Below are 17,243 nucleotides of genomic sequence, written 5' to 3'. Positions count from 1 at the left end.
AGCATCATTCCTACAATAAAAATAATAGAAATACTTAGAGAATAAGATGAATATTACATTAATAAAGAGTTATTAACAGTAGAATACGTATCTACCTCAAAAATCTAGAAATGAGCTAATCCTATTGATTTAGCATTCATTTGATTTCTCCGATTCAAAAAGCTCTACAAAAAAATGATTAAATTTGGAATAAATTTGATAAAATACATATTTAACTAATTCATGGAATAGCTCCATTACCTTCATCCAACTTATTATATTCTTCCACATCTTCCATAGAGAATTTCTCCACGCTTGTAGACTCTTAATTAAATTTTGTGTACACACCAAAACTTTCACCATCCTATGAGTTCAAGAACTATGAAATGGATCAAGAATTCTTCCTCCAGTACTGAAAGCACTTTCTGAAGCCACCATAGACACTTGAATAGCCATTACATCTCTTGCAAGTTCTGACAATGTACGATATTTGTTTCAATAATTTTCCACCAATTAAGAACATAAAAAACAACGTCCTCGATATCTTCACAAGAATCTAACAAGTATCTATCCACATCATTTTTCAATTCAACTATATCTTTTTCTGGTTGTGTTTTCTTAAACCTAAAAATACAAGAAAGAGATACACTTAAAGTGGGACTTTCTTTTGCAGAATAAACCTCACTTGATGAATTCAAGTCACTTGATACTTGATTGCTTTCAGATCTTGTTTCACATCTCATATAACAATCGTATATAGACATCAAATTGTCTTTCAAATCTTTGTCATATTACAAGCAACTTGTTAAACTTTTTCATGTTAATAGCCATTTCACCCAAAAGAAAATCACTAATTGAACTCAATTGTTCCAGTTCGATTACGAATGAATGTACTTCATGAAGATAAACATTAGAGCTAACATGTATTGAAGTAATGAACTTCAAAGTTACTTCATAAAAGCCTTTAAGGAACTTGTCAAAAATAGAAGCATTTTCCCAATCAAAAGTTGTAGGAGGCCTACTATTTCTTCTACAACTATCATACTCCTGAAAATAATTTACATACTGCACATCGTCCTCCTTTAAACTTTCAAAAGCTTTTTCAAAATTTTAAAGTGGATTCCAACTTTAAATATGTGGAATTCCACCTCATTGGTATATCCAAATATACAAGTGATTTACAATCATTTTTTCTTCACTCACACACTCTTTAACTTTTGTTCTCTAGCAGGAGAAGATTTAACATTTTTTATAGCATTGCGAATACTAACAATTGAATCATGTGCTTCCTTCAACCCTTCACACACAATCAAATTAACAATTTGTACACAACACCTCATGTGCAAATACTTTCCATCTAAAACATATCCATCACCACTTTAACCAATCATCTTCCTCTTAATATAATAAATATCCATTTCATTCGTAGTTACATTGTCAACTGTGATTGTACACAATCTCTCAAAACACCATACACGCAAACAATTCTCAGTAGCTTTACCATTGGTTTCACCTCTATGATTAACAATCACATAGAAGCCCAAAATCCATTTACGATGCTTCCAATTAGATCAACTTAGTGTGCTGTGAAAGACATATAATTAATACTTTGAATGGAACTCCAAGTATCAGTAGTAAGAGAAACTCTTTTGACATTGGATGATAATTTTCAATTGCAATTTTTAATCTATATACAACAGATAAATATATCTAACAACAATTCTACGAGATGGACGATCAAATTTAGGACATGCCGCCTTACAAAATTGTTTAAACCCCTCACCTTCAACAAATCTAAATGGTAATTCATGCAATATTATCATCTTAGCACATGCAAGCCTACACTCTTCCTTATTAAAGCCAACTAGAATGTTCACATCACCATCAGTTGGGCTTTTTTTTGTTGTTTATCTTCCAATCTTCCGGGATACTTCTTATAATAAAGAACCAAATGATTCCTCAAGGTACTAGTCCCATAATCCCTAGCCTCACAAGCATAATCTTGCCCACAATAGTTGCATGCACACCTAACATCTTCTGTAATTGGATTCTTTATAACTGTGAAGTGTTCCCACACATCCCAATATTTTCTATTATTTCTCTTCCCTAAACATGATGGTGGAAGTGGAGAAACATATGTTGAAGGAGTTTCACTAAAAGCTTCAATTTCTCTATCTATGTCCTTGTTCATATCTATACAAATCAAGTAAGAAACAAAATAAGTACAAGAGAATGTGTTTTTGTTAATGCATACCAGCAATGAAGAAAATCATTCAAACTCTAATTTAAGTTTCTTTTACCTGAAATTTAAACCTTGTAACATTAGTAATAAAATAAAATATTTTAAACAAGAAAAATTATAAATTTGATTTCATTGCCAGTAATCCGATTCTTAAAAATGAGAAAAGCACTCGCAATAAGCCTTAAATTTCAGGACAACATGAAACAAATGTTAAAGTTGGACTGTCAATTTAGAACAAATTAAGACTGAGTGGAAAATTGAAGACCAAAGAAATTTTTCACCAACACTAGTAGTAAAGTCCAATCCTTTTCAAAATTTTCAGCAACATGAAATATATCCAAGCTCCACTTTAGGAATTACCTAAGCAAAAAGTTGCAAATCTGTGCCTTGCAAAATTAAAATAAATATACTAGATGTCGTTCCATTCTAATTTGAGAACTGCTTAAACTAAATCAACTGAAGTCAGTTCGAGACTCTACTCATATTGCAAAATGTGGAAACCTTTATCAAAGTTTTATGATAATGTGGAAATGAAAATGATAGTTTAAATTTCCATGAAATTGTTATCATACAGATAGAGCATCTACAATAATTTTAGTAATCTCTAGATTTTCTGTCATCACTATGAATATCCTGTAGTATCAATTTTCTAAACCGTTCCATTTCAAATAATAATAATAAAAAAGAATTGAATTGAAACAATAAATAAATGCATATATAGGAACAAGTTCGAAGTATTTAGGGATAAACCTCGGACCAAAGTTGTATGATCGCTGACGTGTATTCCTAGGTTGACAAGTCCTACGATGTCTAGTACGCCTCTGTCTTACAATTCCTTTATTCTTTGGTTCAGGGTTAGGCACATGTTTGTCAGTGGTAGGGACAAAAGTGGTCTTTGAATTACTCGCAGTACTGTGATTATTCTCTTTAAAACCTAGACCTCCCCTATTACCACCCGACTTGCTCATTCCTAGGATGTTATCAAGTTTCAATGAATCACTAGAAAAGGTAAGAAGTTAAGACTTAGGATACTCAATGTCGTTCAGAAAGTTCTTAACCTGGATTTCTAACGTCTCATTCTAAATAGTCAGCACATAAACTTTCTTAGAAGATTTCTCAAGCTCACTAGTGAGATTTTTAACCTGAGTATCTAAGGACTTATTCACAGGCTTTAACTTACTCAGGGATGAGATAGATTCCTGAAGGTCAGCTATAAGTTTTTCTCTTTCCAACTCAAGTTCCTCGACCTTCGTACATAGGGTTTTGTTAGTAGTTATAATCCTAAGACTCTTCTCATATATTTTATCATAAGCCTCATAAATATCTTCCCCATTGTTAAAATCTTATTCTGATTGCTTACCACTCTTCTAGCAGTGAAGATAATAAACTTCCCACTCTCCTCATGAGTGGTTTCTAAGATATCCCAAACATCTTTAGCAACCTTACACATCGACACGCGTCTAAACTCTTCAGGTGATATTGCCATAAATAGAGCATATAAGGGTTTCTATTCCAATTGCACTCATTTGAGTTTGTTTTAGTCCAATTAGCAATAGGAGTGGGAGTTACTACATTATTGGCTGTAGTACTAAGGCCAGTCCAACCATTAACTGCACTCAACCAAATTCGTTTATCCATAGATTTAAGGAAAGCTCTCATCCTAACTTTCCAATATGCATAATTACAGCCATCAAAATATGGCGGGATGGACAAGGAACTGCTCATTTAGACAAATAAGGTCAAGACACATATTTAGGCTTTGATACCAACTGTAAAGTCCCTTTGGAATTCTCTAATACCACTTGTGAAATTCTCAGAATGTTGTTACCCTCAAATTAAATGTTTAAGATTATTTATAGTTTGGCCTTATGTACGAAATTTACAATTAAAAGCAACAAGTCACTTATTAATTGTTTCTAGATTATTAAGCATACAAGTCAAGTTATCCAGTGTTTGAATGCCGCATTTGTAGTATGAAAGCAGTAAATAATACTAGATATGTTGAAGGAGAAACCCTAATTGTGTAAAAATTTTGAGCCCAAGCCAGTTACCTTCGCTATAAACAATGAGCTTTATAGTTAGATGGTTCTTAGCCAACTCCACTAGACTTCCCGATCTATTTCATGTAATTTCCAAGATCTACTAACTCCACCTGCTTCCCGATCTTCTCCAATTGTCTCTTTCAGGTGAAATTCCAAGTATAACCAATTATTGTACTTTTCCTGTGCTTGCACTCTCCCTCTACAATGCCCACTTGAGAGAGTACCATCCTTACGGTGTCAAAAAAGTCGGGTGTTTTGGTTTCATGGATTTGTTATTTTTCCAAATATATGGTTGTATAATCTCAAGAAGCAAAGGATTGAAATCAAGGTTTGAATGTGCTCTTATATCTTCAAAGAATGGTATGAAGAGGCAACACATGAACAACCACATTTGGACGTTCATAGGGTAGGATATTGATAAGAGTGTAAAATATGATATTTTCCCCTCTTAATTGTTGCATTCGTACGATTATTTGATGTCAAAATGTACTCATTATACTTATGTTATGATTCAGATTGCATTTTGTTAGAAAAGGAGAAACTTGTGAGAAAAGAGCAAAAATGGACCAAAATGGAAGTAAGTGAAAGTTCAGGGACCAAAATGCAAATACTCCAAACTTGTGTCTAACTTTATGATGAAGATTCAAACATGTTAGAGGTCAATTGGATGAGGAAAGAAGTCAAAAGGATGAAATAATATCAAAGTTTGATCATACATCAATTCTCTATCGAAAAAGTTACGCATTGGTTTTCAGCCTCATATTGGGACCTATTTTTGACATGGAAAACGATCGAATTAGAAGATGATGTATGAATCAAAGTTGTAGCTCTTTGAGTTATCTTTCCAACTTAATTTTAGTCACCTCAATTAAATATCGAGAAAGAAAGTTATGACCAAAATACTGAAAACTATTCGATGGAGAAAATGGGAAACTATGCGGTCACATAGAGTAAATTTCATGCGGTCGCATCCACTGTTCTAGGGAAGTCATGGCCGTGTTTTGAATATACTATGCAACCGCATGGCTTATAACTATGTGGTCGCATAGGTATTTTTCGAGGCGGAAAATTCCAGTTTCCTAAATTGACTCCAATACTTATGGTAACGAGTTTTCACAGAACTTTTAAACCCTTAATCTCGACCAGAACGCGTCTTTTCCATCTCCTATCAATTTTTCTCTCAAGTTTGGCTTTTAATTCCATGGAAAAATAAATTAATTGGTGAGCCACGAAGGAACTCAGTTAGATTTGATTTTTTCAATGTTCTTTCTTACTTGTAATTTATTTTTTTATTATTAAAAATTTTGGCTTTTAAACCCTAGCTTTTGATTCTTTGGATTATTTTCCATCTCCCTGTGGATACGATACCCCAAAACTGTACTACAATTACCACGTTATTCTTTGGGGGTAATCAAATTTTGGCGCCGTTGCCTGGGACACGTTAAAAATAATTAAAGAATTTTCGAGCAAAAGGGTGACTTCGTTCCTTTTTTTATCTTTTTAGTTTGTTGTTTATTTTTAGTTGTATTTTGTTATTTCTCACATTTTTGCATTTTTTTGTTTTATGAACAGGTATCCAGACGAGCGAGGGGATTCATTGCAAGACCTCAAGTAGAGTTTGAATTACTTTCTAACCCTCTTTTCGATTTTGCATCTGTAGACATGAGTACCACATTATACAACACAATGAGCGATAGTGAGCACGGTGATGCGCTCTATAGGATCGTACATGATTACCTTCACCCAACACGCACTTTCACGCCATCTTGCATTATGTTCCCACCCAATATGTCACGTATGGACCTGAAACCGGGAATGATTCAACTTCTTCCCATTTTTCACGAACTTGAAAATGAGAATCCATACGTGCATATTCGGGAATTTGAGGAAATGGTATCAACCTTCCACAATCAATGTGGTACAATGGATATAATCAAGCTTAAATTTTTCCCCTTTTCACTTAAAGAATGAGCAAAAAGCTAGTTGTATTCATTGCAACCATGTTCGATTAGAACTTGGGCTGAAATGACCCTAGATTTCTTTGGCAAATATTACCCACATTATAAGACCACTACCCTTAAGAAGCAAATTTCCTCATTTGCCCAAAAGGGTAGTGAAACCTTATACCAAGCCTGGGAGAGATACAAAGAGTTGCAAACTTTTTGCCCCCACCATGGATATGAGAGTTGGCAAGTTGTGAGTTACTTTTATGAGGGCCTAACACCTAGAGAGCGTCAATTTGTAGAAATGATGTGTAATGGAGGCTTTTTTACAAAAAGACCCAGATGAAGCCATAGAGTATCTAGACACAACTTAGTTGAAAAGGCTCACACTTGGACTGGACCTAATGCCTCCGATAGCACCAATAGGTCACGACATTAGGGAAACTCTATTAGCATAGGCATTTATCACCTTAGGAAGGAAGACATCCTTAGAGCCAAGGTAGAAAGTCTCACTAGAGAATTAGAAGCTCTACATGATAAGTATTCAAAACCTACACATGTTGTTTCTCGTGCTGAGTTTGAAGGGTTTTATTTTGTGTGTGGTCGCACAGATCATCCAGCACAAGAGTCTACTACTTATGCTAAGATGAAGAGACTTTATGAGGAACATTGAAATTATTTAGACACATATCAAAAGCCCTACACCCCTTACTCCAAGATTTATAATCCAGGGTGGCGGAATCATCCCAACTTTAGCTGAAAGTCTGAGAACCAACAACATGCCCAACAAACTCGAGCTTACAATGCACCCCTACATCAAAACCCATGTCCTCTAGGAATTTATTATAAGACACCCTACATGTATTCATCGAGGAACAAGGCAAAACAAATAAAAATTTTGAGACTATGATTGCCCAGGTAGTCGAGGAAAACAAAAAGATAAAGAATCATATGTCTAAGTTAACCAATACCTTAGTTGTAGGGAAACATGAGAAGTTTTCAACTCAAGCTCAACCAAACCCAAAAAGGTAGCACATGGCACAAACCTCAGGATCCGAAGAGACCAATTTTAAGAAGGCGAATGTCATAACCACTAGATCAGGGAAGGTTGTAAAACTAGCCCTTTCACCTAGAGAGAACGAAAAAGAGCCAAGTGAGCCTAATGAGAGCAATCCTAGTGAAGAAGTAGTGGAAAACCTAGCTAGAATACCTTTCCCTCAAGCTCTCGAGTCCACTTTGAAATCAACAGGTCAGCATAATGAAATCCTAGAACACCTCAGACAAGTCAAAATCAATTTGCCTCTCTTGCATGTGATCTCTCAAGTTCCTACATATGCTAAAGTCCTTTAAGACTTATGCACTGTAAAAAAAGCATCATACCGAAAAAATTGCCCTCTTGACCGAGCAAGTGAGTGTTGTGATAGAACAAAGAATCCCACTAAAGTATAAGGACCCTGATTTTCTTACCATTTCTTGTGTCATTGGGAACCGTGAGTTTGCACAAACCCTTCTTGATTTAGGAACTAGTGTCAACCTCATGCCCTATGCTATATACTTGTTGTTAGGTCTAGGAGAGATGACACCCACCTCAGTGGTTCTACAATTAGTTGAACGATCCACCATACAACCAAGGGGAGTAGTTGAGGATGTGTTAGTTCAGGTTGATTAATTTTACTACCCCGTTGATTTCTTGGTATTAGATGTGAAGGTTGAGGTGGATGTTAACTCTAAAATCTTTATTATACTTGGTAGACATTTCCTTGCTACAACTAATGCTCTTATCAATTGTAGGAATGGTTTGATGAAGCTGACATTTGGAAATGTGACTCTAGAAGTCAATATTTTCCATGTCACTAAACGAGCTATAGAAGATGATGAATGCCATCAAACCTACATGATTGATGCATTCACTCAGGAGGAAGCATCCACAACAATTGATTCTGATCCTTTGAACTCTTTTCTCCGAAATTCTGAAATTTCATGTGGTTTTGATGTTGATGAGTATGATAATATATTTGTCCTTTTTGTGCAAAATTGCAGGACCAAAGGACTTCACCTCGGCAACCCAAGTTTGAGACATTGCTAGAAAGGATTGGAGAACAGAAACCATCAAGCATTGAAAGCCCTAGGCCAGAATTGAAACAACTTCCTATAGGACTAAAACATGTGTTCCTTGGACTATGTGGTCCCTTTCCTGTCATTATTTCGTCAGAATTGGATGCATTACAATGTAAAAAACTTTTAAGCATTCTGAATGAACACAAATCTGTATTAGGGTGGACCATAGCTGACATCAAAGGTATCGGTCCTTTATTTTGTTCCCATAGGATTCATCTAGAGGAAGGGGCTAATCCTAGAGGAGACCTACAATGTAGGCTAAACCCCACAATGAAGGAAGTGGTAAAGAATGAGGTGCTTAAATTGCTAGATGCAGGAATCATTTACCCAATTGTAGACAGTAAATGGGTTACCCTACATAGGTAGTCCCCAAGAAGTCAAGTGTCACTATAGTAAAAAATGAAATAGATGAATTGGTCCCTACAAAAATGGTAACTGGTTGGCGCATGTGCATTGATTATAGGAAGTTAAATGCTACCACTCACGAGGACCATTTTTCCCTTCCCTTTTTGGACCAAATACTTGAACGTGTGGTTGGTAATTCCTTTTACTGTTTTCTAGATGGCTATTTAGGATACTATCAAATTGAGATTACTTTAGAAGACCAGGAAAAAACCACATTCATGTGTCTTTTTGGTACCTATGCATTTCGTAGAATGTCATTTGGACTTTGCAATGTCCCAGCCACATTTCAAAGATGCACAATGAGTATGTTTAGTGATATGGTAGAAGACTGCACAGAAGTTTTTATGGATGACTTGACTATTTTTAGGACCTCATTTGATGCATATTTGTTAAATTTGAAAAGAGTCTTGGCTAGATGTGAAAAAAAGGCTTAGTTTTGATTTGGGAAAAATGTCATTTCATGGTGTCTTCCGGTATTGTCTTAGGGCATGTTATTTCTTCAAGAGGGATAGCAGTAGATAAGTTAAAAATTGAATTGATGTCTAAATTGCCTACGCCTAAGACAGTAAAGGACATTAGATCATTTCTTGGTCATGCAGGTTTTTATTAGGAGGTTTATACAAAATTTCTCATCCATATCTAGACCCCTATTTAACTTGCTAAACAAAAATATGACTTTTGAATGGACCCTTGAATGTCAAAATGCATTTGAATTGTTGATTGGTAAACTCATCTTCGTACCCATAATGCAACCACCTGATTGGACATTGCCATTTGAAATTATGTGTGATGCTATCAACTTTGCGGTAGGTGCTGTTCTAGGGCAACGAAAAGAAGGTAAGCTTTTTGTGATTTACTACGCTAGTAGAACTCTAAATAGTGCTCAAATGAATTATTCCACTATTGAAAAAGAATTACTAGCAGTAGTCTTTGCGCTTGATAGGTTTCAATCCTATTTGATTAGCTCTCCCATTACTATTTTCATAGATCATGCAGCCCTTAAGCACCTTTTTGGAAAGAAAGATGTTAAGGCCAGACTAATACGTTGGATCTTGCTTTTGTAGGAATTTGACATTATTATCAAATATAAGAAGGGAGTGAAAAATGTTATAGCAGACCATCTGTTAATGCTGAGATTTGAAGACAACTCAAACACCTTGCCAATTAGAGATGAATTTCCTGATGAAAATTTATTTACTATCTCTTCTCTTCCATGATTTGCTAATATTGTGAATTACTTGGTTGTAGGTGAAATCCCAAAGAAGTGGAGTGCACAGGATAAGAGAAAATTTTTGGTTGAGGTATGTAACTTTTATTGGGATGACCCCTATTTATTTAAGTATTGTTCCGATCAAATATTGAGATGATGTGTTCCTGATAAAGAGATACCCAGTGTACTAGATTTTTGTCATACCCAAGCTTGTGGAGGCTACTTTTCTATGAAAAAGACTGCAGCAAAAATTTTGCAATGTATCTTTATTGGCCCACCCTGTTTAAAGACACTGATGCCTATTGTAGATCTTGTGAGAGGTGTCAAAAATTAGGTACTATTTCCCATAGTAATATGATACCTTTAAATCCCATTTTGGTAATTGAAGTGTTTGATTGATTGTTGGGACATTGACTTTATGGAACCCTTTCCACCCTCTTTTGGCTATTTATACATTATTGTGGTTGTAGACCACGTGTCCAGGTGGTGGAGGCGATTGCTTGTAGAGCCAATGACAATAAAACGGTTGTTAAATTTCTTAAAGAAAATATTTTGTCTCAATTTGGTACACCACGTGTTATCATTAGTGATAGAGGCACACACTTTTTCAACCGTTCATTTGAGGTACTAATGAAAAAGTACGGGACGATTCATAAAATTTTCACTTCTTATCAACCACAAACTAGGAGACAAATAGAATTGGCTAATAGGAAAATGAAACAAATTTTGGAAAAGATAGTGAACCCTATTCGTAAGAATTGGTCGTTGAGACTAAATGATGCACTTTGGGCTTACCGTACAGCTTTTAAGACTTCCCTAGGCATGTCACATTATAGACTAATCTTTCGAAAGCCTTGCCATTTACCTGACGAACTTGAGCACCGAGCCTTTTGGGCCATTAAAGACTTCAACTTTGATCTAGAAGAGGAAGGTAAACATAGGAAATTTCAATTGAGTGAGTTAGAGGAGTTAAGAAATGATGCCTATGAAACTTCTAGAATCTACAAGTCAAAAAATGAAAGCATTTCACGATAAAAACATTTTGAAAAAAACTTTTGAACCAAACCAGAAGTGTACTTGTATGATTTTAAACTTCACAAGCACCCGGGAAAACTCCGCTCTAGGTGGACTGGCTCGTTTGTGGTAACACGAGCTTTTGAAAATGGGGCTGTTGAAATTGAGGACCCTAATGATGGTAGGGTATTCAAAGTGAATGGATAGAGAGTCAAAATACTCTATGGACAAAAGGTGCCTGCATTGGAAGAAATTCCTCTTACAGACTCGATTTATCACCCATGACACCCTTCAAGTACGTTTTTCACTTTTGTGTTTCTGTATATTAGTTTTAGATTTTTTTAGTGTGTTTTGCATTTTTTTCAGTTTATTTTCATTTTCTGCATCACCCTCTCCATTGTAGACTTTTAGGATTCCTATATTTCAGCTCATGTGATTCACTTCGACACTTAGGTGACATCTTTTCTTACCTTTATTTGGCAGACATGTTTTTACATTGAGGATAGTGTAATGTTTAGTTGTGAGAGAGTTTAACTTAAATTTTGTTATGAATTGCATGATTTAAGTGGAATTTTGGTCTAATTTTTTTATGTCCCTAATTGGCTATATGTTTATGTTCTTGAATGACAAAATATGCCATTAGGAGTTGATATTGTTCATGTGAGTATAGATATTGAGACATTTGTTGAATCATTTTGTGCACACAAGCCTTGTGGTAAGATATTGGTTTAACACATGTAGCTAGATGAGTCTCTTGCTGAAGTTTTCTTGTGAGAGTTAGTGAGGATCGACAGCCACCATAAACTAAAAAAGCAATAAACATTCATTGGTTTTGTGAATTGGAAACTATTTTGAGAACATATGGTTTGTGTTAAGATGTTGGATTATTTGGGAAATGAGGCAGGTCAATTTAGGATTAACATATAAGCCTTTCACGCCTTTTTTTTTTCAATAATTACAACCCCTAGAAGCCATTTTTGAGCCATACACACATATATAGTCTTTTCTTTATACACCTCTATACTAAAAAGTAGCCTATACACGTATTTTTCCATATTTTTACTTCCAAGTGTGTAGTATGTATTAAATATTTATTTGTGAAGAAAGTGATGAATTTTCATTTGACAGTATGCCTATCATAAGATCAATGTTCGCTTGTTACTCATTCATAAACATTTAAGCTTCCAAATTCTGAGTGTATCCCTTTCTTGGCTCCATAGAGAGAAAACTACATTAAACACTTTGATATCCGTGAGTTGTGGTGCTAAACCTTGAGCTCGAGACATACTTGATGTTGCATGTATTAGGGTTGACGGTAAGATGGCTATAGCTTGACGCACACTCACACATTTGGCAAATGTTTTTGATATCTTGATGATCATGACATTGTTAAGCTCTTGTGGCTTTGAGTTTGAAAAGAGCATGAATTGCAGTTAAGTTGGAACTTAATAATTTCATTTATATTACAATCATTCGTTTGCTTGTTCTGCATTGAATTGCTAGGGACTAGCAATAAGCAAGTTGGGGGTGTGATAAGAGTATAAAATATGATATTTTCCCCTTTTAATTGTTGCATCATACGATTATCTGATGTCAAAATGTACTCATTATACTTATGTTATGATTCAGGTTGCATTTTGGTAGAAAATGTGAAACTTGAGAGAAAGGAGCGAAAATGGACCAAAATGGAAGTAAGTGAAAGTTCAGGGACCAAAATGCAAATACTTCAAACTTGTGTCTAACCTTATGATGAAGATTCAAATGTGTTAGAGGTCAAGTGGATGAGGAAAGAAGTCAAAAAGATGAAATAACGTCAAAGTTTGGTCATACATCAATTCCCTATCGAAAAAGTTACGCATCGATTTTTGGCCTCATATTGGGACCTATTTTTGACATGGAAAACATCGAATTCGAAGATGATGTCTAAAATTGTAGCCCTTTGAGTTATCTTTACAACGTAATTTAAATCACCTCAATCGAACATTGGAAGAGAAATTTATGACCAAAATACTGAAAGCTGTTCAACAGAGAAAACGAAAAATTATGCGGTCACATAGAGTAAATTCCATGCGATCGCATCCATTGTTCCAGGGAAGTCATCGCCGTGTTTTGAATGTACTATGTGACCACATGGCTTATAACTATGAGGTCGCATAGGTGTTTTTCGAGGCAGAAAATTCCAGCTTCCTAAATTGACTCCAACACTTATGGTAACATGTTTTTTACACGACTTTTAAACCCTTAATCTCGACCAGAACACGTCTCTTCCATCTCCTATCAATTTTTCTCTCAAGTTTGGCTCAAGAAATCCATGGAAAACTAAATTAATTGGTGAACCCACGAAAGAACTCGGTTAGATTTGGTTTTTTCAACGTTATTTCTTGCATGTAATTTTTTTTATTGTTAAAAATTCTGAAATTAGATTTCTTATGTTTGTTGGGCATATTTGAGATTGGGTTAATTCATATTAGATTTTCATGAATTCAATCAAGTTTTTTTCATCGAATGATCGAAGTATTTATTGATTTTCAATTTCAAACCATTTGTTGGTGTGATCTTTTACTATCATATGCTTGAGGTATATGATCGATTTGGGATCTAATTTCAATAAGCAATTGTGAAATTATGTTGTGCAAGAAATCTTGATTTGGAACTCTTAAGGAATTAAAGAAGGGTTTGAATGTGTAAATCTTCCAATTAAAGTGTTAGGAAAAAAAAAAAAAAAAAAAAACCTTTAATTGAATATCTTCATGCAAAATTGACGTTGATTGATCCAATCTAATCGAGGAAATTTCGACGCTTCACTGCTTCACACATTGACTTAAATTTCCTTAACTTATACATTGTTATTTGAATTCTATTTCAATTGATATGTTACATTTATATAAAATCACAAGAAAAAACCCTAGCTTTTGATTCTTTGGATTATTTTCCATCTCCCTATGGATACGACACCCCAAAACTATACTACAACTACCACATTATTCTTTGGGCGTATTTAGATATATATAGAGAAAAGTGTTTGGGGGTGAAAAAGGATTGAAAACAAAGTGTTTGAAGTAAAATAGAATTCTGTTCGTCGACCTGTTGCTTGGGCGATAGGTTAGCAATAGGCGGACAACAACTAAATCGTTGTCCGTATATTTGTCATAACTTTTTCTCCTGATTTTCAATTGAGGTGATTCAAAATGCGTTAAAATGCTAACGTAAAGATCTATAATTTATTTGGAAATAGCCTTGTCCAAATTCCAATGTTTTCTATATGAAAAATGCATTGCAAATTATGACTAAAAATATGGAACATAACTTGTGTGGCTCTTTTTTATCCTTTAGACTTCTAAGTGTATTCCAATGATCATATTTGACCTTCTTGGACATCTTGGACTCCTTCAAGTACTATACGAAAAACTCCAACTCTTTTGCTATAATTAGTAGTCAATAATTTAACTTTTATATTAATCATTTTGTCTAAAGAATTGCCAATACAATAGAAATCTAACACAGATGACTATTCGTTCATAATAGTTTCATAAGTTGAAAAATGGATGTCTCTTACAAAACCCTTTTTAATATAACAAAATATTTTAATAGAGTGTATGATTAATCACGATGCGATAACTTCGAAAAATCGATGATTTTTAGTACATGTTTGATTTTCGTGCATTTTTATGTGTAACAGCTTCATGACTCAATAAATGGGTGTGATTTCAAAATATTACTTTTAACATATAGTAATAGGTTGATAGAACTTTGAAAAATCGATGACTTTTAAGCTATGTTCGATTTTCAAAACGTTTTATTCGTAACGGCTCCATAACTCAAAGAATAGGTGAGATTTTAAAAAATCGAATTTCGCATGTGAAAGTTAGTTGATAGAACTTTTCAATGAATATCATCACCTTACGATAACTTCAAGAAATCTACGATATTTACTTCATCCTCGATTCTTGTACCGTTTTATTCGTAGCAGTCACAACTAAAAAAAAGTGTGATTTCAAAAAGAACTATTTTGACTTATGAAAGTGGGTTTATAATGCTTTCTAGTGATGAATGATTCATCACGTTAAGCAACTTCAAAAAATCAATGATCCTTGAGCTATGCTCGATATTCAAATAGTTTTATTTGTAAGTTTATCACTCAAATAATGGGTGTGACTTCAAAAACCAAATTTTGCCTATTAAAGTAAGTCGATAGAGCTATTCGACGATAATCGATTTGTCACATTACGATAACATCAAAAATTCAATGGTTTTTAGTTTATACTTCAATTTTCTAGCCGTTTGTTCATAACAGCTTCATAACTCAAGAAATGGAACCGATTTTAAAAAACCTCTGTTTGCACGTGATAGTAACATAGTAGAACTTTCCAAAGATGTATGGTTTATTATGTTGTGACAATTTTGATAAATCAGTGCATCTTAGGTCGTTCTAAACTTTTCATCGTTTTATTCATGACAACCTCATAACTCAAAGAAATGTGATTTTTAAAAAATAAATTTTAACATATGAAAGTAGGTAGATAGTGCTTTTTGATGCACATATTTATCATGTTATAACAGCTTTAGAAAATCGAAGATTTTTAGGCTACTCTTGCTTTTTGTGCTTGTTTATTCGTAATAGCTTCATAAGTAAAAAAATGGATGCAACTTTGAAAAACCCTTTTTAACATATGAAACTATGTTGATAGAGCATTTCTGATGGTGTATGATTAATCACGTTGCAACAACTTCGAAAAATCAAGGATTTTTTTGTGTATGTTCGATTTACGCGCATTTTTTTTGGTAGCAGCTTCATAACTCAATAAATGAGTGTTATTTCAAAAAAAATATTTTTAACATCTAATAATAGGTTGATTGAGCTTTTCGATGGTATATAACTCATCATATTACGGCAACTTCAAAAAGTCAATGATTTTTAAGCCATGCATGATTTTCAAACCATTTTATTCATAATAGTTACATTACTCAAAGAAAGGGTTAGATTTTAAAAAAAAGGTATTGTGCATTTGAAAGTAAGTTGATAGAGCTCTTCAGCAATATATCATTACGTTAATACAACTTTAAAAAATCAATGGTATTTGGGCAATGCCTGATTTTCAAATCGCTTTATTCGTAACTTTATGACACAAATACGAAGCAAAATTCTATTCGTAACTTTATGACTCAAAGAACAGGTGTGATTTCAAAAAATTGAATTTTGCTTCGTATAGTAAGTTGATCGAGCTTTTTGACGATTTCAAAAAGTCAATGGTTTTAGACTATGCTCGATTGTGTTGTCATTTTATTCGTAACATTTCGTAACATTTCATAACTCAAAGAATGGGTGTAATTTTTAAAAAACATAGTTTGCACGTGAAAGTAACACAACAGAGCTTTTTGAAGAAGTATGATTCATCACCTTATGACAATTTCAAAAAATCGGTGCTTTTTATTTCATTCTAAATTTTTGCGATGTTTATTCGTGACAGTCTCATAACTCAAAGAGCGTGTGACTTAAAAAAAATTAATTTTAATATAGGAAAGTAGGTTGATAGTGCTTTCCAATGGTGTATGATTCATCACATTATAACAACTTCGATAAATCGATAATCTTTAGGCTACACTCAATTTTTGTGCCTATTTATTCGTAACAGCCTCATAAGTTGATAAACAAGTGTGACTTTAAAAAAAAAACCCCTTTTAACAAATGAAGCTATATTGATAGAGTTTTTTAATGGTGTCTGATTAGTCACGATGCAACAACTATGAAAAATCATAGGTTTTTTTAGGTTGTCTTTGATTTTCAAAGATGTATAATTCAAAACGTTATGACAACTTCGAAAATTGGATGATTTTGGGATATGCTTTATTTTTATGCTATTTTACTCATTACATTCATAATTTATAAAATGAATGTGATTTCAAAAAAATGATTTTGAAATGTAACAATAGGTTGAAAGAGCTTACCAACGGTGTATGATTCATCACATTACGTCAACTTAAAAAATCAATTATTTTTAGTCTATGTTCAATTTTTGCGTCGTTTTATTCTAACAACTTAATAACTTATAAAAAAGAGTGTGATTACAAAAAAATATTTTTATCATGTAACAGTAGGTTGATAGAGCTTTTTGATGGTGTATGATGTCTCACATTACGACAACTTTGAAAAATCCGTTGTTTTTCAACTACGCTCGATTTTCGTACTGTTTTGTTCGTAATAGGTTCGAAACTCATAGAAATGGTGTGATTTCAAAAATCTTGTTTTCCATGAAAAAGTAAATTGATAAAGCTTTTTGAAAATATACGAA

The sequence above is a fragment of the Olea europaea genome, chromosome 1 (genome assembly GCF_002742605.1).
Source record: "Olea europaea var. sylvestris chromosome 1, O_europaea_v1, whole genome shotgun sequence".
NCBI classification, from domain to species: domain Eukaryota; kingdom Viridiplantae; phylum Streptophyta; class Magnoliopsida; order Lamiales; family Oleaceae; genus Olea; species Olea europaea.
This window is presented reverse-complemented; position numbering follows the sequence as displayed.